Raw genomic sequence first — 24,525 nt, 5'->3', positions numbered from 1 at the left:
CAAATTGATTATATGTGAGCATGATTATTAACAGTCAAGCAATATTGCTTCCACCCAATTGATAACGGAGAGCTCAGCCAAAAGAATTAATATGCACCTTGAATACTGTGTACAATTCTGGTCGCCGCATCTCAAAAAAGATATAGTTGCGATGGAGAAGGTACAGAGAAGGGCAACCAAAATGATAAAGGGGATGGAACAGCTCCCCTGTGAGGAAAGGCTGAAGAGGTTAGGGCTGTTCAGCTTGGAGAAGAGACGGCTGAGGGGGGATATGATAGAGGTCTTTAAGATCATGAGAGGTCTTGAACGAGTAGATGTGACTCGGTTATTTACACTTTCGAATAATAGAAGGACTAGGGGGCATTCCATGAAGTTAGCAAGTAACACATTTAAGACTAATCGGAGAAAATTCTTTTTCACTCTACGCACAATAAAGCTCTGGAATTTGTTGCCAGAGAAGGTAGTTAGTGCAGTTAGTGTAGCTGGGTTCAAAAAAGGTTTGGATAAGTTCTTGGAGGAGAAGTCCATTAATGGCTATTAATCAATTTTACTTAGGGAATAGCCACTGCTATTAATTGCATCAGTAGCATGGGTTCTTCTTAGTGTTTGGGTAATTGCCAGGTCCTTGTGGCCTGGTTTTTGGCCTCTGTTGGAAACAGGATGTAAGTTCCTGCACACATAATGATTCGCCCAAAACCAGGCCGTGGACATACGCACTCAAGAACACGCACAAATATATGCTGCACGTGTACTCAAGTACATGTGCACATGTGCGCTTACGTCTGTGCACCGCTACGCAGTGTGCTCCGCTGGCACACAGGAAAAGAGCACTGCCGCAGCCAACCACGCAACTGAAGAAACCAAGTCTTTTGAGCGGGCCCTAGCCAAGGGCTGCTCAACCATCTACCTCTGCTCTACATTATAGAAACATAGAAATGACGGCAGAAGAAGACCAAATGGCCCATCCAGTCTGCCCAGCAAGCTTCCCTCATTTTTTCTCTCATACTTATCTGTTTCTCTTAGCTCTTGGTTCTATTTCCCTTCCACCCCCACCATTAATGTAGAGAGCGGTGATGGAGCTGCATCCAAGTGAAATATCTAGCTTGATTAGTTAGAGGTAGTAGGGGTAGTAACCGCCGCAATAAGCAAGCTACACCCATGCTTATTTGTTTTTACCCAGATTATGTTATACAGCCCTTATTGGTTGTTTATCTTCTCCCCTGCCGTTGAAGCAGGGAGCTATGCTGGATATGCGTGAGGTATCAGTTTTTTTCTTCTCCCCTGCCGTTGAAGCAGAGAGCTATGCTGGATATGCATCGAAAGTGAAGTATCAGGCACATTTGGTTTGGGGTAGTAACCGCCGTAACAAGCCAGCTACTCCCCGCTTTGTGAGTGTGAATCCTTTTTTCTTCTCCCCTGCCGTTGAAGTTATACTGGATATGCGTGAAGTATCAGTTTTTCTTTTCCCCTGCCGTTGAAGCAGAGAGCTATGCTGGAAATTCGTGATGTATCAGTCTTTCTCCCATGCCGTTGAAGCAGAGAGCCATGCTGGATATGCGTCGAGAGTGAAGTATCAGGTACACTTGGTTTGGGGTAGTAACCGCCGTAACAAGCCAGCTACTCCCCGCTTTGTGAGTGCGAACCCTTTTTTCTTCTCCCCTGTCTCTTCTCCGCAGAGAAGAGACAGGGAAGGGAGGAAGGATGCAGAACGTCCAGCACTGAGGGAAGGAGACCCGATAAGGAAGAAAGTGGGAAACGAAAACCTCCCTACAGTTGTTTCTTCTTTTTTTTTTTGCATACCTGAGCTCAGCTTTCCCTGGCTGAGAGCACGAATGGGTCTCTGGCTACGGGGTGGGAAGAGGGCACAAGGCGTCACCTCCAAGCACTCCCTCTGGCTCCAACCAACTTTTTTTTTTTTCTTTTTAAGTCCACTCCTGAGGCAGGCTCCCAGACTAAAAATACTCAACTGAGGGTGGGCCCCACTGCTGTCTCCTCAAGAGCTCAAGCGGTGTCTGAAAATCTTCCATCTTCTCTTATCTCACAGGACAAGCAGGCTGGTAAGTCCTCACATATGGCTAAGTACAGAGCTGAGGATGCATAATTAAGCTCTGGAATTCATTACCAGAGGATGTGGTGAAAGCTATTAGTGTAGTTGCAATTAAAAAAGGTTTGGACAAGTTCCTGGAGGAAATATCCATTAACCATTATTAAGGTGGACTTGGAGAAATCCATTGCTTATCCTTGAGATAAGCAGCTTGGAATCTCTCTACCCCTTGGGATCCTGCCAGGTACCTGTGACCTGGATTGGCCACTGTTGGAAACAGGATACTGGGTTTGATGGACCTTTGGTCTGACCCAGTATAGCAGGTCCTATGTTCTTACATTCTTATATACCTGTGAATCATTAAAAAGGTCAGCTTTTCTGGATAAAAAACCCCTTAATTCCAATACCATTGGTCTGACTGTGAATCTGAAGGAAAGCTGTGAAAATGAAGACCAAAGAGCATTCTAAGGAAATTAAAGATAAAGTTATAGACATGCAAAAAAATAGGCTACAAAAGAATAACCAAGTGCTTGGATATCCCAGTGAGCACTGTTGGATCAGTTGTGAGCAAATGGAAGCTTCATCATACCACCCAGACAGTGCCTAGACAAGGCAGTCTCTCAAAACTCAGCGTCAGAGCAAGGAGGAGACTTGTGAGGGAAGCCACCGAGAGGCCAACAATCACTTTGAAGGAGCTACGGAGTTCAGTGGCTAAGACTGGAGTGGAAGCACAATAGTCAACTATATGAAGAGCTCTGCGTACAACTGGCCTGCATGGGAAGGTAGCCACAAAAAAAAGCTATTACTGAGGAAAAACCACATCAAAGTGTATCTCAAAGTATATCTGGAGTTTCTCAGAAAGCGTCAGAGAGACCCAGCTAAAATGTGGGAGAAGGTTTTGTGGTCAAATGAGACAAAAATGGAGCTATTAGGCCAAAATTCAAAATGCTACATGTAGTACAAACCTAACACTGCCCACTTCTCAGCAAATACCATCTCAACAGTAAAGTATGTGGGTGGCAGCAACATGTTGAGGGGATGCTTTTCCTCAGCGGGGCCTGGGCATCTTGTTAAAATTGAAGGATTGATGGATGATGCAACATATATGAAGGTACTGCAAGACATCCTGCTTCACTCTGCTAAAAAACTAAAACTTGGGAGAAAGTTCACCTTTCAGCAGGACAATGATCCCAAAACACAAAGCAATACAAAAATAGTTGAACAACAAAAAGGTGAATGTTCTACAATGGCCAAGTCAAAGTCCAGATCTCAATCCAATCGAAAATCTATGACGCTATTTGAAAATTGCAGTCCATAAGCATCATACAACCTACCTGAACAACATGGAGCAAATCTGCCAGGAAGAATAGGCAAAATTCACTCCTAAACAGTATGCAAAGCTGGTAAAAGCTTACCCCGATATATTTAAAGCTGTTATCGCAGCAAAAGTTGGTTCTACCAAATACTAGTCTTGAAGGGGTTGAATACTTATGCAAGCAGCATTTTTCAGTTTTTTTTTATTTTACAAAACATGCAGTGAAATAATGAATTGTGACTTTGAAATTTTACTTTAAGAGCATATGGTTTACAACAATGTCTGGAACAATCTTTTAAAGTATCATTTGTAATCCAAACAAATCTGCTGACTTTTTAGGGGATCAAATACTTTTGCAAGCCATGTAAATCTTTTCTGAGATGTGGCGACAAGAACTACATACAATATTATAGGTGCGGTCTCACCATGGAGCGATACAGAAGCATTATGACATTCTCCCTTTCATTCTCCATTCCTTTCCTAATAATTCCTAACATTCTATTTGCTTTTTGATAGCTGCCGCACACAACTTGAGGATTTCAAAGTATTTTCCACTATGGCACCCAGACCCTTTTCTTGGATGGTAAATCCCAATATGGAACCTAACATCATGTAACTACAGTGTGGGCTACTTTTCCCTTGCACTTGTCCACATTAACTGTCATTTTCCATTTGAATGCCTAGTCTTCCAGTCTCACTAGATCCTCCTGCAAGTTTTCATAATCCGCTTGTAATTTAACAAATCAGAATTTTGTGTCTGCAAATTTCATCACCTCACAGGCTGTTCTCCTTTCCAGATCATTTATAAATGTATTAAAAAGCACCAGTTCCTTAGGCATCCACTGTTTACTCTTCTCCACTGAGAAAACTGACTATTTAGTAACTGCTCTCTGTTTCCTATCTTTTAACCAGTTTGAGTCCACAATAGGCATTGCCTCCTAGCCTATAACTTTTTATTTTTCTCAGACGTTTTTCATGGGCATTTTGTCAAACACCTTATGAAAATTCAAATTCACTAGCTCATCAGAATCCACATGTTTATTAACCCCTTCAAAAAATGTAGTAGATTGGTGAGGTAAAATTTCCCTTGTATAAATCCATGCTGGCTGTGTCCCAATAAACCATGTCTATTTATATGTTCTGTGACTTTGTTCTTTAGAATAGTTTCCACAATTTTTCCTGGCTCTGAAATCAGATTCACCAATTTATAGTTTCCCAGATCACCTCTGGAGCCCTTTGGAAAATCAGGGTTACAATGGCCACCCTCCAATCTTTGGGTACAATGCACAATTTTAATGATAGGTTACGAATTACTAGTAATAGATCTGCAATTTCATTTTCGAGTTTTCAGAATTCTGGGGTGTATACCATTTGGTCTGGGAGATTTGCTACTCTTTAGTTTGATAATCTGCATTATTATATCTTCCAGATTCATGGGAATTTGTTTCTGAATCATCACCACTGAATATCTTTTCCAGCATGGGTATCTCACTAACATCCTCTTCAGTAAACACCATAACCAAAGAATTCATTTAGTCTTTCCCCTATGGCCTTATCTTCCTTAAGTGCCCCTTTAACCCCCTTGATCAAATAACGGTCTCTCATAGGCTTCTTGCTTCGGATATATTTTTAAAAGTTTTTACTGGAAGATTGGGCATCCAGATGGCAGATGAAATTTAATGTGGACAAGTGCAAGGTGTTGCATATAGGGAAAAATAACCCTTGCTGTAGTTACACGATGTTAGGTTCCATATTAGGAACTACCACCCAGGAAAAAGATCTAGGCATCATAGTGGATAATACTTTAAAATCGTCAGCTCAGTGTGCTGCAGCAGTCAAAAAAGCAAATAGAATGTTAGGAATTATTAGGAAGGGAATGGTTAATAGAAAGGAAAATGTCATAATGCCTCTGTATCGCTCCATGGTGAGACCGCACCTTGAATACTGTGTACAATTCTGGTCGCCGCATCTCAAAAAACATATAATTGCGATGGAGAAGGTACAGAGAAGGGCTACCAAAATGATAAAGGGAATGGAACAGCTCCCCTATGAGGAAAGACTAAAGAAGTTAGGACTTTTCAGCTTGGAGAAGAGACGGCTGAGGGGGGATATGATAGAGGTGTTTAAAATCATGAGAGGTCTAGAACGGGTAGATATGAATCGGTTATTTACTCTTTCGGATAATAGAAAGTCTAGGGGGCACTCCATGAAGTTAGTATGTGGCACATTTAAAACTAATCGGAGAAAGTTCTTTTTCACTCAACGCACAATTAAACTCTGGAATTTGTTGCCAGAGGATGTGGTTAGTGCAGTTAGTGTAGCTGTGTTTAAAAAAGGTTTTGATAAGTTCTTGGAGGAGAAGTCCATTACCTGCTATTAATTAAGTTGACTTAGAAAATAGCCACTGCTATTACTAGCAACGGTAACATGGAATAGACTTAGTTTTTGGGTACTTATCAGGTTCTTATGGCCTGGATTGGCCACTGTTGGAAACAGGATGCTGGGCTTGATGGACCCTTGGTCTGACTCAGTATAGCATGTTCTTATATTCTTAACATCAATAAAACTCAAATCATTATCCTCTCATGCTTCCCCATTACAAATATACCTGACAAAATCCAATTCAAAGACCAGGAAATAGTCATCTCGTACTCAATCCAAACCTTGATGATATTATTGATTCATCTTTAACTATGCATGACCACAGTAAAGCTCTCACAATCCTCCTCCTTTAAACTTCATCTATTAATGCACCAGAAACCTCTTTTAGATCCTTTGGAATTCTGCACAGTGCTTCAATCTCTTCTTTTCTCTGGCTTAGACTATTGTTAAAACTCTCTTCACCAGTCTCCCAGCTTTTGCAATTCGCCCACTGCAAATACAAAAGTCTGCTGCCCATCTGTTAAAATACACCCTAATATGATCACTTTATCTCAGTATTGCAGTCCCTTCACTGGCTTCCCATTTCCCATCGTATATAGGACAAACTGACCACAACCATTCATACTCTACTGAATTCTGTTTTGTTTTTCCCCTGGATCGCTGCAACATTGAAAGTATACATACACTGCCACTCACTACAGTTTTTTAGTCAAGGATTGCTAGATGTTCCCTCCACTAGACTATCTCAACTCAATGAGACAAGAGTGTGTGCCTTTCGACTGCTGGCCCTTTCCTGTGGAATTCTCTTCCTAGAGAAATACACTATCTTTGATTCAAAATTCTTCAGGAAAGCACTAAACACATTTCAACTGGCATACAATTCTGATGACTGAGCCTTTTATATATTGAGCAGGCTCTTTTTATTATTGTTATTTGAGATTTAGTATTTATATATGTTACACATGCTGTCCATTGTTTGAGATATTGTGGATGTTTTTATTGTACCCCATCCTGAATCTTGGAAGGGCAGGAAAGAAATGAAAGAAAGAAAGAAACAAACAAAGAAACGAAGAAACAAAAACAAAGAAACAAAAAAAGTGATTTCAAAAGTCAGAAAGATGCTTAGCTACTTAGGAAGCGCAACAGTCCCCAGAAAAATGGAAGTGATAATGTCTCTGTATAGTACCTTAGTGAGACCTCATTTGGATTATGGATAATTTTGGAGACCGTACCTTCAAAAGGATATAAGCCAGTTGTAGTTGGTCCAAATGGTGGTCACTAAAATGTTTAGTAATCTTCCTTCTAAAGCATATAGGGACAAAGATCTAAACATGTATACCCAAGAGGAAAGACTAGATAGGGAAGATATGATAGAGACATTTAAATACCTCCAAGATTTCCATGAATAAAAAAGCAGGCCTCTTTTAAAAGAAAAGAAACTCCTAGAATGAAGGGTCATGGGCTGAAAGTGAAAGGGGATAGACTCAGAAGTAACCTCAGGAAATATTTCTTTACAGAGAGAGTAGTGGATGCATGGAACAGCCCCCCAGTGGAGGTAATTGAGACAAAACATTATTTGAATTGAAGAAAGCATGAGACAAACACAAGGCATCTCTGAAGGAATGATGGAGATTGTAAAGCTAAATTAGTTGGGTGAATGAGCCACACAACCTTTTGCTGCTGTCACGTTTCTATGTTTAACCATATTTTCCACACTTCCTACCTGTCACGGTCTGCACTACTCTGAAGAGGTCTGGATGAGCTGGATGTCTTCGCCTTGAGACAGCCACCATTCCTCATGGGTTGAGGCTATTGGATCAGGCTGCCACCAGGACTTATAATAAAATTGGTAACCAGGATGGACTGGAGTGCAGATCTGGAGCAGGAAACAGGCACAGACAAGATCCAGTACCAGGGACCACACAAGGGCAAGAACTGAGGCATAGACAGGGCAAGGAACAGAAGAATGCTAGAGACCAACAGTTGAACCAGCAAAGATGTGGCATACAGGACTTCCTTATATACTGTAGTTTATTGGGGCCACAGCTACTGCTGGTCCAATAGGGAGTCTCTGTAGACAGACCTCCCTATCTATTCTTCTCCTGAATATTACCAGGAGGTCCTTGCTGTTTCAGAGTCCCTGAGGCTTTGCTGTCAAATCCCCTGGCTCTGAACTCCCAGGGCCATGGAATCGAATCTCTCTACCCCTGACACTACCCTTGTCCATTCATGACTTCAGATTGTCTGACCTTCAGTGAGAAATTTGGATACATCCTTGACCTTTTGCAGAATGTTAATCAATATTGGCTCATAAAGTGCTGGTAGGAGATCATGCAGGAAATTAGCATAACATTCTGAAAAACGTTTCTCTCTAGACTGTCAAGTGTGCAAGAATCCTTCCCATGGAGCACCAAGAAATGAGGACTGGACTTTGAGAGAGGATTCAGAAACAGAGTAACAAGGAACCTGACTGTCAGATCCTGGAGCTCTTTGGACATTGAGGTCGCCTTCCTGTTTAAAGGGAGAAGATACAGAAAGGAGGATGGGTCTCCCACATTCTTATCAGTACATCCTTCTTCCTTCTCCAACTGAAAAGCTATATCTTCAGACATTCTTTTAATAAAGTTGACAAAGGAGAGGTCTTTGGTAAAGATATTCTTCTTTTCTGTGGAGAAGTTGGATTCCTCCTGATCAGAGTAGTCCTCAGATCTATCTTTGTACTTCTTTGAATGCTCAGACTCAGATTCCCACTTTTGGGCTAGAGGGGTAACCTTAGTCCCCAGCTATCTGACAGCCAACACCCCTGAGAGGCCCTCAATAGGCTGGAGAGCTCTAGAACTCATGTATCCCAATGCCTCAAGAAAGCTTCCTCATCCAATGTACTGGAAACAGACATTGGGGTGGATTATACTGATGTTGATAGTCCTTCAGGGACCGGCATCAAAGCAATTCTTCCAGTGCTCTGAGATTTTCCAGAATGGGTTGGACCTTTGTTTGCATCGATGCTGTGCACTGATATGACACAAATGGAGGCTCACAATTTTTCTTCTGTTTGGTTCCTCAGATTGCCCATATTAAAACACCCTGGGAAGCAAAAGGAAAGGTCACATCATCTTAGATCACCTGAGGTGCATTTGGCTATGACCTTGGCCCATGGAGGCTGCCACAAATTCCCCAGTTTCTGTCAAGGGTAAATTGTATTCTCTGCAGGAATGATTGAGAGGATATATTTAAATTTATATTCCACTTTTTGCACTTTTTTTCAGTGCTTCAAAGTGGATTACATTCAGGTACTGAAGGTATTTCTCTATCCCCAGAGGGCTTACAATCTAAGTTTGTACCTGAAGCAATGGAGGGTAAAGTGACTTGCCCAAGGTCACACGGAGCAACAGCAGGATTCAAACCTTGGTCTCCTGGTTCGTAGCCCACTGCTCTAACCAGTAGTCTACTACTCCACTCCGAAGTCCATATATCTGTTGCCAGTGTCTCCTTATTCTCAACATTGTGCAGTGACTGGGATTAATGTCTACAGCTCTTCGTCTTTGCTCAGTGCTCCACATCATTTTCTGACAATGTCGAGGAAGCAGAATCCTTTACTTATCTCTGTCCAGAATTTCTTCTACCTCATATTGTGTGTCCTCCACAATGTCGGGCGGAACTTGTTTAGGTTTTTTGGAAGGCTAGGACAAGATTTCTGGTTTATTTATTTATTTATTTATTTATTGGCTTTTATATACCGATGAACGTTGGGAACATCTCGTCGGTTTACAGAGAACAGAAATTTAGCAACAGGCTTTACAATTATTGCATGATTATATGAGGAACAGTTAAACCATACAAATAACAAATTAGTTTTTACAAGTAATAATTAACTAAAGGGGTTAACTAAGGAGGTTAGCTAAACAAGGGGGCAGAGAAATTCTGACATTTGGGAGGGATATCAGCATTTGTAGGAGGTATATATATACGTGTTTGATATTATAATGTCCTTATATACAATTATATTGTCCTAGTATTCACTTAGAGGAATGCAAAGGGGAGAAGGGAAGGTGTTAAGTAAAAATGGGAGGGGAGTGGAGAGGAGGTGGAAAGGAAGAGGGGGGGTAGAGGAGGAGAGAGGTAAGGAATTGGAGAGGGAGTGCTTGTGAGAGGGTGTAGGTTAGGTGTATAAGTGTTTGAAGAACCAGGTCTTAAGGTTTTGCCTGAATATTTTTGGGCAGGCTTCTTGGCGGAGGGATGTGGGTAGTTTATTCCAGAGGAAAGGACCTGCTAGGGAGAGGGCCCTTTCGTTTGTGGTGCGGAGTTTAGTACGCTTGGGTGAGGGGGTATGTAGTGTGGCCAGGTATTGTTTTCTAGTGGGTCTATTGTTGTTGTGAAGGGAGAAATGATCTTTGTACCAGTGCATGTTCTGGTTGTGAAGAGATTTGTGTATTAGAGTGAGGGCTCTGAAGGTAATTCTGGATGCTACGGGTAACCAATGCAGATGTTTGAGTACCGGGGTTATGTGATCATTTTTGTGGGTGTTGGTGAGTATCCGGGCAACTGCATTTTGGAGGAGTTGCAATGGCTGTATGGTGTTTTTAGGCAAGCCTAGGAGCAAGGAGTTGCAGTAATCTATTTTCGATAATACGAGGGCTTGTAGTATGGTACGGAAGTCGCTGAGATGTAATAGAGGTTTGAGTCTTTTTAGGGTGTGCAATTTGAAGAAGCAGTCTTTGAGGGTGTTATTGATGAATTTTTTGCAGTTGAGGTGACTGTCAATGGATACGCCGAGGCTTCGTACATGAGTGGGGAAGGTGATGTTAGTGGAGGGATCATTGTTATGTGTGAGTGGGGGGGGTCGTAAGAGGAGTGGGGGAGATGTTGGTTTAAAGAGGGATATGTGAAAAGCACTGTGGATGTGGAGTGTTGGTGGTAATCGCAGCTTATAAGTGACCTCTCCAATCTGTTTCTCGACTGGGAATGGATTCACAAAGCGAGGAGCGAATTTCAAAGAAGGCATACGTAGTCTAAAGTTACGGGTATTTAACCAAACTAGATCTCCCTGATGAATTTGCGGGGCTGGTCTTCGCCTTTTGTCTGCCTTTTCTTTAGCCTTGGTTGCAGCCTGTTGTAAGAGGGTGTGAGTGTCTTTCCTTAAGTCCTTCAGATTTTGGGTGGCTAGTTCAACCGCAGAACAAGATGTAGGGGTGGCAATGGGTAGCGGTATCCGGGGGTGTCTACCAAAGACCAAATAGAAAGGTGATATCCTGGTGGCCTGTGTGCAGTGATTATTATGACAAATCTTCACCCAGGGAAGTAATGAAGACCAGGTGTCCTGGCGTTGATGCACATAACGCAGGAATGTCTTGGGAGTGATTGATTGGTCCGTTCTGCCAACCCATTAGTTTGTAGGTGATAAGCCGAAGAAAAGAAGAGTTGTATTCCAAATGTTTTGCACAAATTTCTCCAATAACGTGCTGTGAACTGCATTCCTCTATCCGAAAGGATATGTTGAGGGAGTCCATGGATCCGGAAGACGCGCTGAATAAATAAACGAGCCAACTCTAAAGCTGAAGGTAACCCAAGAAGGGGAATAAAGTGAGCCATCTTAGAGAAACAGTCTACCACGACCCGGATAGTATTGTTTCCTTCAGTTAGGGGTAGATCTGTGATGAAATCAATAGCAATGTGGGACCAAGGTCTATCAGGTATAGGTAAGGGTTGTAATAAACCCCAAGGTCGAGTCCGGGAGGATTTGTGCGTAGCACAAGTAGGACAGGCTTCAACGAATTTCTTAGTACCCTCCTTAAAATGCAGCCACCAATAATGGCGGAAAAGAAGTTCCCTGATGTGCTGGAGTCCCTGATGGCCTGCTACATGGAATTCATGGGCCCACCATAGGACTTTCTCATTCAAACGTTTGAGTACTACTGTCTTCCCTATTGGAACCATAAGTGTGGCAGCAATCATAATCCGGGCAGGGTCAATTATGTATCGAGGTGGTTCTAGAATGTCATCCGGAAGAAAACTTCGATAAAGCATCAGCTCACTGATTCTTCTTGGCTGGAGAAAGAGTAGCTTAAAATTAAAGCGACTAAAGAATAGGATCCAACGGGCCTACCACGGATTCAGTCGCTGAGCATGTGATAGATAAGCCAAATATTTATGGTCGGTGTAGATAGTGATGACATGTTTCGCCCCTTCCAGCAAATGTCGCCATTCCTCTAATGCTAACTTAATAGCCAGAAGTTCTCGATCCCCAATGGCGTAGTTTTTTTCTATTAATTAAACATTTTTAGAAAAATAGGCGCAGGTGACCAGATTCTCCTCTTCCGATGGTTGTAAAAGGATAGCTCCTACCCCTAGCGCAGAGGCATCCACTTCCAGAAAGAAAGGCTTAGTGGGATCTGGACACTGTAGACCAGGGTCTTTAATAAATTCCTCTTTTCAGTGCTAAAAAGCTTTGACGGCCTCTGGGGTCCAATTACAGACGTCAGCCCCCTTCTTAGTCATTGCTGTGTGAGGTGCCACCAAAGTTGAATAAGCAGGGATGAATTGTCGATAGTAATTAGAGAATCCTAAGAACCGTTGTAAGGCTTTAAGGCCTACAGGTTTAGGCCAGTCCAGGATTGCCTTAAGTTATTCTATGTCCATCTGCAGGCCAGTTTGAGAAATAATGTAGCCTAAAAAGGGTAATTCCTTCTTGTTAATCATGCACTTCTCTATCTTATTTATTTTATTTAATTCTTTTTGATATGCCGATACTCAAGACACATGTCTTATCGTACCGGTTTACAGCGAAACAAAGGGATAACCAGCGATATAGGCGAAAGTTACAAAAAACAGGGTGATGAATTCAGGACAACTAAAATAGGTAGAATTAGCTTAACATAGCGCTAAGATAGAGTAAGCAACAAGCAATTTAAAATTTTAAAAATAAATGGTAAACAAAAAGCAATAGTAAACAACAAGCAATTTAAATAGTAACTTGGCAGGAGACCTGGATGGCACTCAAACAGTTCTTCAAGGGGTGATTAAATCTATACAGAGCGATGAAAAAAAAAAAACAAAAAACGGAATTTGTGTTGAGTCTTAGGAGAGGAAGAAATGGGTTAGAAGACCGATGAGGTGCCCACATGTATCGGAGGTCCAAAATAAGGTGTCTGTTATCTATACTTTGGGGAAAATAACTGCCAGTAAAAACAGGCACCTTCCACAGTTTTACAAGACCTGGGTGGCATATGAAGCTTGGCAAGCAATGAGAATATAAAACATTTAACAGTATGCTGCTGGGAAGGGCTGATAAAAGACGGGACGGACAAAGCTATGTGGGGAGTCCTTTCGCCCTGATGATCATGAGGGTTATTGAATATCCATTATGAGTCGATACATACTGTATTCATGATTATAAAGCAAGAGTATGGGGAGGGGATAGGGAGGGGGGGATACAAGGTTAAAATGTAGGAGTGATTGCAATTAAGAGTCAGAGGCGTATTATGTTTCAGAATTGTTTTATTGAACGTAGCCCCTGTGAAGGATGTTATTGTTGTTCTTTTACAATGTTGTAACTTTTGCTTCTAATAAAATACTAATGGAAAAAAAAGAAGACCGATGAGGTGGGTGAAGGGGGAACAGAGGGCTGAGGATCTAGCAGGGTGGATTGCATTATTACAGGTTTAGAGCAAGAGAGCAGCAAGAATAATGAAAGTTATTATCTTGTTGGGAATTATTAGAAATGGAATGGTGAATAAAACGGAAAATGTCATAATGCCTCTGTATCGCTCCATGGTGAGACCACACCTTGAATACTGTGTACAATTCTGGTCGCTGCATCTCAAAAAAGATATAGTTGCGATGGAGAAGGTACAGAGAAGGGCGATCAAAATGATAAAGGGGATGGATCAGCTCCCTTATGAGGAAAGACTAAAGAGGTTAGGACTTTTCAGCTTGGAAAAAGAGACGGCTGAGGGGGGATATGATAGAGGTGTTTAAAATCATGAAAGGTCTGGAACGGGTAAATGTGAATAGGTTATTTACTCTTTCAGATAATAGAAAGACAAGGAGGCCCTCCATGAAGTTAGCATGTGGCACATTTAAAACTAATCTTTGAAAATTCTTTTTCACTTAACGCACAATTAAACTCTGGAATTTGTTGCCAGGGGATGTGATTAGTGCAGTTAGTGCAGCTGGATTTAAAAAAAGGATTGGATAAGTTCTTGGAGGAGAAGTCCATTACCTGCTATAAATTAAGCTGTGTTAGAAAATAGCCACTGCTATTACTAACAACACTAACATGGAATAGACTTAGTTTTTGGGTACTTATCAGGTTCTTGGGTACCTGACAGATTCTTATGGCCTGGATTGGCCACTGTTGGAAACAAGATGCTGGGATTGATGGACCCTTGGTTTGACCCAGTATGGCATGTTCTTATGTTGGCAAAAAGCTTGTGTTCACAGAGGCGTTGGAGGACTTGTCACATGTGGGTGAGATGGTCTATGGAGTTAGAAAAAATAAGGATATCAGCCAAGTAAACCAGAACTGGTGAGTAAAGGACATCCCGGAATATATCACTGACCATGGCTTGAAACACTGCTGGTGCGTTACATAGGCCAAAAAGCATTACTAGATATTCGTAATGTCCATCACGAGTATTAAAAGCTGTTTTCCACTCATCACCCTCTCAGATTCGCACCAGGTTATAGGCTTCTCGAAGATCCAATTTTGTAAAAATCTGTGTGCCCTTGAGTCGGTCAAATAGTTCCGTAACGAGGGGATAGGATATCGATTCTTTTGTATGATGGCATTCAGACCTCGATAGTCAATACAAAGTCGCAGTGAACCATCTTTTTTCTTGATAAAAGAACCTGGCTCCTGCCAGGGAGGATGATGGCCAGTTAAAGCCTCAGGCCAAGTTCTCTTGGATTTAGAGGTTCATGTCCTCTGTCTCTGGTTCTGAGAGTGTGTAGACTCTTCCTAGAGGGGGAATTTTCCCTGGGAGCAGATGAATCCCACAATCAGTCACGATGAGGAAGCAGCGTCTCAGCTTGCTGTTTACTAAAGATGTCAGTGAAGTCAGAGTACTGATGCAGTAGTCCAGGCAGAGTAGATTCGATAAGAGGGGGATTACATAGGGACGTTTTACAGGAACCAAACAGTCATGGTAACAATTGGAACTCCAAGCAGCTAATTGTAGATTTTACCAGTCCAATCTGGGTTGGTGTAATCTCACCAAGGCAGAACCAAGATGATCTGATTCACTGAAGAGGGTAGGATGTAAAAATGAATAATCTCGTGGTGCAGAACCCCTGTGGTCATGGTAATAGGTCTGGTAATGTGCAAAATCCTGTCCGCCAGGGGTTGTGCGGATACTGATGAAATGGTAAGAGGCACCTTAAGAGGTTCTGTGGGGATGTGATAATGTTGAACCAATTGTTCTTCAATGAAATTCCCAGCTGCCCCAGTATCCAAGAAAGCCTGCAGATGAAGAGAAGTCTTGGTCAAGGAAAGAGTCACAGGAATTAATATCTGGGGAGAGGAAGTCGCACGACCCAGGGAGGCCTCTCCCACCAACCCTAGGTCCGGGAGTTTCCCGGCTTCAAAAGAACAGGTCTTCGCAAAATGCCCGGCTCCAGCCCAATAAAGGCACAAATTCTGCTGTCTGAGTCTCTGGTGTTCTTTCGGTAAGATTCTGAATCGATCAATCTGCATGGGTTCTTTGGTGGTGATAGGAAGTTCTTGAGGCTTAGGAGTGATGAAAGGACACTGGAAGGAAAGTGCTAATCTCACTGGGCAATGAAGTGTAGTCCTTTCCCTGGACCATTCTTGGAAACAGAGATCCAGGCAAACAGTTAATCAAATCAGGTCCTCAAGGGAGTCTGGTGGGTCCCATCCTGCTAATTCGTCCTTTATGAACTCCGAAAGGCCTTGGTGAAAAATAGCTGTCAGACTCTCCTCTCCCCAACAAAGTTCTGCGGCAAGAGTTCAGAATTGAAATGTGTATTTCTCCTATTGACTTCGCCCCTTGTCGTATCTGGAGGAGCTCTGAAGATGCAGAGGCCGATCGCCCCGGTTTGTCAAACACTAGGTGAAAGTCTTTAAGAAATTGATCCAGATTGTTCAACAGGGAGTCATCACGTTCCCTCAGAGGAGAAGCACATGCCAAGGCCGATCCCTCCAAGAGACAGAGAATAAATGTAACCTTTGTTTTATCCGAAGGGAACAATGGTGCTTGCAATGAAAAATGCATCTTACATTGGTTTAAAAAAACCATGACATAGTTTTGGATCTCTGTTGAAAAGGGGTGGCGGCAGACCCAGAACGGTGGTGGATAGAGGAGGTGTTAGAGGTGATGGGGGAGCTGCTATAGCCAATGTGTCCATACGGGCCGCCAATCTCTCCAATACTCCTGTGACCTGATCCAAGACGCCTTGCTGCTGTTGTACCCGAGTGGCAAGGCCAGGAATTGCCTGTAGAGCTGTTAAGTCTACTGGGTCCATGGCCTCGGCTAGCTGTTAGGTTTCAGGGACCCAAGTGATAGTAAAACAGCCTACCTGTTCGGTGAGGTGGTCAAGACACAGGATCCCACATGTAGTCTGGGTCGGAGGCAGGCAGTAGGAAAGTGATCCAAAAGGCAGTCCAGGTCAGAGGCAGGCAGCAAGCAAACAATCCATAGGGAAGTTCAGGTTCAAAGCAAGCAGCGAGCAAACAATCCAAAATGCAGTCCGGGTCACAAGGAGAGAATAAATCCAAATAAAGAGCTCCAGCACAAGCAAGCCTGTAGCCGAGGCATTGCTGGTGCTGAAAGGCCAGTTTAAGAAGCTATTTTCCCGCGCTGGCGCAGAGCCTATCGGGGATGTCAGCATGGGGGGAGGAGCCTCACAGGGCTGATTTGTGCGCCGCACAGCCATGATGCCAACAGGAAGAGAGTGCATCATGTTGGGAGGAATCTCCTGATCGTGAGGTACGGGTCTGCGCCATAACACGGTGCAGCTGTTAGCCCTTCAACATCAATGTCTCTATTTATTTACTAACAAGGTTTTATATACCAAGTATAGAGCTGATGGCCCAGACTTCTGTCCCAAAAAGTTTTTCATGAGCTCAAAGCAGGATCGAGATAATATGGTCGACCCCCTGGCAAAGCATACATCTTTCACGTGGATCTATGACATACAAAACACCTTGTAAAGCCACTAGCTGCCTTCTCCTTGAGGGACATCAGACAAAAAATAGCCGCTGTGAAATCAAACGACTCAGTTTTGAATGAAAAACCCAATCAATGCTGCTGATGCAATTTATAGCCACTCAAAAAAGAAACTTTAAAACTTAAAAAAAACCCTAAAGGAGTTGAGCCTTTTCAATGGAAAGGAGACTCTAGAACAAGGAGTCATGAAATGAGGTTGAAACGGGGTAGACTCAGGAATAATCTTAAGAAATATTTCTTTACGGAGAGAGTGGTGGATGTGTGGAACAGCCTCCCAGTGGAAGTGGAGACAAAAACAGGATCTGAATTCAAGAAAGCATAGGATAAATACAGGGGATCTCTATGGAAATGATGAGAATTATAATGCTAAATTAATAGGACGAATTGGCAGACTGGATAGGCCATACAGTATTTATCTGCGGTCATGTTTCTGCGTTTCTATCCTATGTTCCTAAAGATCTAAACTAATTGAAGAGAGAGTGAACCGAAGAAATTTGGGGCAAATTAACAAATTTTTGTTCATCTGAAAAAATTATGACCATTAGGCTACATAGAAAAGTGAAACTAAGGAGGGCCCTGAGTAACAGCTATGATGCAGGACAGCCCACACATGCTCAATGATGAAAGTCCTAGAATCTTTGCAATCATTAAACTGACCCATCGGAAGACATCACCAATCTATGAAGACAGAAAAACCTGCTTCTTCTCTGAGAAAGTAGGCTCCTTTAGTTCTGCGTGAAACTTCTGGTTTCATAAAGGCAATGTGTGATGAAAGAATTGATTAAAGCTAACTGGGTATTTTAAGAGAACTGTCAATGCAACCATTATCAGGAGTTGGTGGCTGCACTGAGAGGCCAAAACATTTATTGGGATAACTCTTGCCTTAGAATCTCCAATCCAAAAAGCTCTATAGGCTCTCCTAATAGCTATCTTATAACAAAATAGTTTAATTACTGTCAAGTAAATCTCATATTGCCTCCAACATCACACTTATAACTCCAGGTGCAAACATTACTAACCTTTATGTCAAGAGATATACAGTACAATATCTTCATGAAATACTTTGGATATGACCAACATTTTTAGCCAGCTATTTTAAAATGCCCATCATTGATCAATACAAATGTGGTAACTAGTGTCTATAAAAGCAGCAGTAACAGTAAATACAAATTTAAAAAATTCAGCTGGTAATTTCCAAATGTGGGGAAGGGGGAGTCTCTTCCGAAGGGATGGGCTACACCTTAACCAGGGTGGAACCAGACTGCTGGCGCTAACCTTTAAAAAGGAGATAGAGCAGCTTTTAAACTAGAACAAAGGGGAAAGCCGACAGTCGCTCAGCAGCGCATGGTTCGGAGAGAGGTATCTTTAAAGGATACTAATGATGCATTAGAATTAGGGCATCCCGACAGTGAGGTTCCAATAATTAGAAAAGTAGTCCAAGTGCCTGTAACTAAAAACTCACCTGAGCTAAAAAATTCTAACTTATCCCTATCAATTAAAAAACAGAATAAAAATACAAACAAAAAACAAACTTTGAAATGTTTGTATGCTAATGCCAGAAGTCTAAGAAGTAAGATGGGAGAATTAGAATGTATAGCAGTAAATGATGACATAGACTTAATTGGCATCTCAGAGACATGGTGGAAAGAGGATAACCAATGGGACAGTGCTATACCAGGGTACAAATTATATCGCAATGACAGAGAGGAGCAGTCGGGAGGAGGTGTGGCGCTTTATGTCCGGGATGGCATAGAGTCCAACAGGATAAACATCCTGCATGAGACTAAATACAAAATTGAATCTTTATGGGTAGAAATCCCTTGTGTGTCAGGGAAGACTACAGTGATAGGGGTATACTACCATCCACCTGGTCAAGATGGTGAGACGGACAGTGAAATGCTAAGAGAAATTAGGGAAGCTAACCAAATTGGTAGTGCAGTAATAATGGGAGACTTCAATTACCCCAATATAGACTGGGTAAATGTATCATCGGGTCACACTAGAGAGATAACGTTCCTGGATGGAATAAATGATAGCTTTATGGAGCAATTGGTTCAGGAACCGACGAGAGAGAGAGCAATTTTAGATCTAATTCTCAGTGGAGCACAGGATTTGGTGAGAGAGGTAACGGTGGTGGGGCCGCTTGGCAATAGTGATCATAATATGATCAAATTTGATTTAATGACTGGAAAAGGAACAGTGTGCAAATCCAAGGCTCTCGTGCTAAACTTTCAAAAGGGAAACTTTGATAAAATGAGAAAAATTGTTAGAAAAAAACTGAAAGGAGCAGCTACAAAAGTAAAAAATGTCCAAGAGGCGTGGTCATTGTTAAAAAATACCATTCTAGAAGCACAGTCCAGATGTATTCCACACATTAAGAAAGGTGGAAAGAAGGCAAAACGATTACCGGCATGGTTAAAAGGGGAGGTGAAAGAAGCAATTTTAGCCAAAAGATCTTCATTCAAAAATTGGAAGAAGGATCCAACAGAAGAAAATAGGATAAAGCATAAACATTGGCAAGTTAAATGTAAGACATTGATAAGACAGGCTAAGAGAGAATTTGAAAAGAAGTTGGCTGTAGAGGCAAAAACTCACAGTAAAAACTTTTTTAAATATATCCGAAGCAGAAAGCCTGTGAGGGAGTCAGTTGGACCGTTAGATGACCGAGGGGTTAAAGGGGCACTTAGAGAAGATAAGGCCATCGCGGAAAGATTAAATGATTTCTTTGCTTCGGTATTTACTGAAGAGGATGTTGGGGAGGTACCCGTAATGGAGAAGGTTTTCATGGGTAATGATTCAGATGGACTGAATCAAATCACGGTGAACCTAGAAGATGTGGTAGGCCTGATTGACAAACTGAAGAGTAGTAAATCACCTGGACCGGGTGGTATAAACCCCAGAGTTCTGAAGGAACTAAAAAATGAAATTTCAGACCTATTAGTAAAAATTTGTAACTTATCATTAAAATCATCCATTGTACCTGAAGACTGGAGGATAGCAAATGTAACCCCAATATTTACAAAGGGCTCCAGGGGCGATCCGGGAAACTACAGACCGGTTAGCCTGACTTCAGTGCCAGGAAAAATAGTGGAAAGTGTTCTAAACATCAAAATCACAGAACATATAGAAAGACATGGTTTAATGGAACAAAGTCAGCATGGCTTTACCCAGGGCAAGTCTTGCCTCACAAATCTGCTTCACTTTTTTGAAGGAGTTAATAAACGTGTGGATAAAGGTGAACCGGTAGATATAGTATACTTGGATTTTCAGAAGGCGTTTGACAAAGTTCCTCATGAGAGGCTTCTAGGAAAAGTAAAAAGTCATGGGATAGGTGGCGATGTCCTTTCGTGGATAGCAAACTGGCTAAAAGACAGGAAACAGAGAGTAGGATTAAATGGGCAATTTTCTCAGTGGAAGGGAGTGGACAGTGGAGTGCCTCAGGGATCTGTATTGGGACCCTTACTGTTCAATATATTTATAAATGATCTGGAAAGAAATACGACGAGTGAGATAATCAAATTTGCAGATGACACAAAATTGTTCAGAGTAGTTAAATCACAAGCAGATTGTGATAAATTGCAGGAAGACCTTGTGAGACTGGAAAATTGAGCATCCAAATGGCAGATGAAATTTAATGTGGATAAGTGCAAGGTGATGCATATAGGGAAAAATAACCCATGCTATAATTACACAATGTTGGGTTCCATATTAGGTGCTACAACCCAAGAAAGAGATCTAGGTGTCATAGTGGATAACACATTGAAATCGTCGGTTCAGTGTGCTGCGGCAGTCAAAAAAGCAAACAGAATGTTGGGAATTATTAGAAAAGGAATGATGAATAAAACGGAAAATGTCATAATGCCTCTGTATCACTCCATGGTGAGACCGCACCTTGAATACTGTGTACAATTCTGGTCGCCGCATCTCAAAAAAGACATAATTGCGATGGAGAAGGTACAGAGAAGGGCTACCAAAATGATAAGGGGAATGGAACAACTCCCCTATGAGGAAAGACTAAAGAGGTTAGGACTTTTCAGCTTGGAGAAGAGACGACTGAGGGGGGATATGATAGAGGTGTTTAAAATCATGAGAGGTCTAGAACGGGTAGATGTGAATCGGTTATTTACTCTTTCGGATAGTAGAAAGACTAGGGGGCACGCCATAAAGTTAGCATGGGGCACATTTAAAACTAATCGGAGAAAGTCCTTTTTACTCAACGCACAATTAAACTCTGGAATTTGTTGCCAGAGAATGTGGTTCGTGCAGTTAGTATAGCTGTGTTTAAAAAAGGATTGGATAAGTTCTTGGAGGAGAAGTCCATTACCTGCTATTAAGTTCACTTAGAGAATAGCCACTGCCATTAGCAATGGTTACATGGAATAGACTTAGTTTTTGGGTACTTGCCAGGTTCTTATGGCCTGGATTGGCCACTGTTGGAAACAGGATGCTGGGCTTGATGGACCCTTGGTCTGACCCAGTATGGCATTTTCTTATATTCTTAAATTGAAAAGAAAGATCAAGTATAAGACAGACAAAGCAAAAGGACAAAAATATAGGGAAAAAGACATTTTGGAGGCAGTAGCTCAGGGCTTCCCATACCTGTCATGGGGACCTCATAGCCAGTTGGGTTTTCAGGATATTCACAATGAATATGCACGAGAAAAACTTGTATAGACTGGGTATCCAATGTATGCACATTATTTTACAAATTTATTATGCATATCTTGAAAATCTGACTGGCTGTGGGGTCCCCAGGACAGACTTGGGAAACCTTGCTCTAGCTAAATACTATTGCTTTAAATCACACAAACACATGCATGACATGTATAACAGTAATAAAGCTGGATAGAGATAGATTCAGTATTTGTTGCTTTTCAGGAAAATTATTTAACTAAAGATATTATAATTAGTGACTGGAAGTAAGAGATTGAGTGTTATTGCTAAGTGGTGCAAGTCCTTCCTATCTTTGGTACTATGTACTTGTGTGTTTCTTGGGCATAGTAGCATAACAGTACATGATAGCAGTCTGGCTCAGCTTTTCTTGTCTATACCTATATGGATACATCTCAGTTACCAGCTGTAGAAGCTTGATCACCTGCAAGATATAGCAGTGGGATGAATGTAAATATAAATATATTTGGACATTTATCTGAGGTCAGATTACTGATTTTTTCCTCAAGCATAAAAGCAAGTTTGCTTACCGTAAATGGTGTTTCCGTAGATAGGATGAATAAGCTATGCTGTCAAGGGAACTGTCCGTCAGGCTTCGGAGACGGAGCTTTACCAAGCTGTTACAAAGCTTAGCTCTGTGCGGCTGTGCGTATGTTCCCACACAGGAAGGCAGAATCTCCTCAGTCTATATCATAGCAATACTGAAGGCTGTCCAGGGAGGATCAGCATGGCTAATTCATCCTATCTACGGAAACACTGTTTACGGTAAGCAAACTTGCTTTTTCCCCATCGATAGCAGGGTGAATTAGCCATGCTGTCATACTGTCCCAAGCTCCTAGTCACGCTAAGTAACCATCAGTGTTGTCTCTTTCATAGTTTTGACTTTGCTTTCGTGGACAACCTGTTGGAAAGCTTATGTGGCGAAATTATCTAAGCCTGCCCATCCCAGCTTGGCATCTTGAGATGTTTGCTGGTCTAAACAGTAATGGGACATGAAAGTATGAAGAGATGACCAGGTGGCCCACTTTACAGATGTCTAGACGTGGGACATGACGTAGGTGGGCCACTGAGGTGGAGATTGTCTCTCTTGTTGTAGCAGAATTGAATACATTGTGCTATCCAACTGGAAATCGTCCGTTTTGCCATTGGCAGGCCAGGGGCATTCGGGTTAAAAGAGATAAAGTTGGGATGGTCTTGAGTTTGACTGGTCCTAGTCTTGCAGTAAGCTAGTGCCCTTTTACAGTCCAGAGTGTGTAGTAATTTCTCTCGTTCATTGTGATGCGGTTTGGGAAAGAACGTAGGGAGTTCTATGGATTGGTTGATGTGAAAGGCTGAAACCACCTTCGGTAGGAAGGAGGGGTGAGTCCGTAGCACTGCTTTGTGGTGGAAAAACGGAAGGTAAGATGTATAGCGCACAAGTGCTTGTAGTTCGCTGACTCGACAAGCTAATGTTACAGCAACGAGGAAAACCACCTGCCATGTGAGGTATTTAATGTGTGTGGACTCCATGGGCTCGAATAGAGATAGCATTTGCTCCAAGACGAGGTTGAGATCCCAGGCTACTGGAGGCTTGGATATTGGTGGCCAGAGATGGTAGAGGCCCCTAATGAATCTGGTAACCAGTGGGTGATGAGATATCGGGTGACCTTGGAGCGTCTGTAGTAGGCCACGATGGCACTCAGGTGTACTCGTACCAAAGTGGTAGCTAGTCCCGCTGTGTATAGCATGAATAGTTAGTCCAGTAGTGTTGTTGGAGCGCAGTCAAAGGGATCGCGGTAATGAATGGTACACCAGGCGGCAAACGCCTCCATTTTAATAGGTACGCTCTTCTGGTAGAGAGCTTTCTGGCGACAAGTAGAATATCCTGAGTCAGCTGCGATATTCCCTGTTCTGTTAGTAACGACCATTCAATCTCCACACCGTCAGGTGGAGGGAGCTCTGCATCGGGTGTAGAAGGGCACCCTGCTCCTAGGATAAGAGGCAGTTTTTGTCTCCCAGCGATATGGAAGTGTCGACTGATAAGCGGAGCAGGTAAGCATACCAAGGTTGCCTTGGCCATGCTGGAGCAATGAGGATCAGGTCCGCAGTCTCGGCTATACATTTCTGAATTGTGTGCATGATGAGCGGAATCGATGGTAATGCGTACATTAGTCCTTTCGACGACGGGAGAAGAAAGGTATCCTGCGCCTTGCGGGGATGACTTGGAAATACCGAGCAAAAATGAGGCACCTTTCTGTTTTGCTCCGTGGCGAAGAGGTCTATGATCGGTATTCCCCATCAAGCGAAAATGTCGTCGGCCAACTGCTGGTGTAATGACCACTCATGAGGGTGAAATATGCGACTCAACCTGTCCGCCCAGTTGTTGGCTATGCCCGGTAGGTATGTCGCTTGAAGGTGGATTGCATAACGAGTTGCCCAATCCAAGATGAGGAGTGTTTCCCTGCAGAGGATCCATGAACCTGACCCTTCTTGTTTGTTGATACAGAACATGGCCACTTGATTGTCCGTGAATATCATGACTTGCTTCCCTTGTAAGTTTGAGACAAAGGTCTTGAGGGCATATCGAATGGCTCTTAGTTCAAGAAGATTGATCTGATACTACTGTTCTCAAGGAGACCTTAAGCCCTGCATTTGTAGGTGGTTGAGATGGGCTCCCCATCCCTTGTGGGAAGCATCCGTTGTTAGAACGACTTTGTGAGGTGGTACACTGAATAGTGCTCCCTTGAGAAGCACGTGCTGTTTTAGCCACTAGTCGAGGTCTAGGATCATGGCTGGTGTCAAGGAGATTGAGAATGGCTGAGTGTGTTGTGACCATTGACATTTCAGGCCCCATTGTAGCCAGCATATGTGAAGACAGGTGTTTGGGACATGTGAATGGCTGCTGCCATATGGCCCAAAACTGTCAGAATCTGGCAGGCCATTGGTCTTGT

The 24,525-nt window shown here is 42.5% G+C and overlaps 1 protein-coding gene across 1 annotated transcript in view; it reads right to left on the bottom strand.

Annotated features, from left to right (window-relative positions):
- The window catches only part of MAP3K2 (mitogen-activated protein kinase kinase kinase 2), a 222,912-nt gene that overhangs the window by 142,250 nt on the left and 56,137 nt on the right, over window positions 1-24,525 (bottom strand). The window lies entirely within an intron of this gene.

Source organism: Rhinatrema bivittatum, chromosome 6 (assembly GCF_901001135.1).
Source record: "Rhinatrema bivittatum chromosome 6, aRhiBiv1.1, whole genome shotgun sequence".
In the NCBI taxonomy this organism is placed as follows: Eukaryota; Metazoa; Chordata; class Amphibia; order Gymnophiona; family Rhinatrematidae; genus Rhinatrema; species Rhinatrema bivittatum.
The sequence above is the reverse complement of the archived record's forward strand: the minus strand, read 5'-3'. Positions and strand labels throughout refer to the sequence as shown.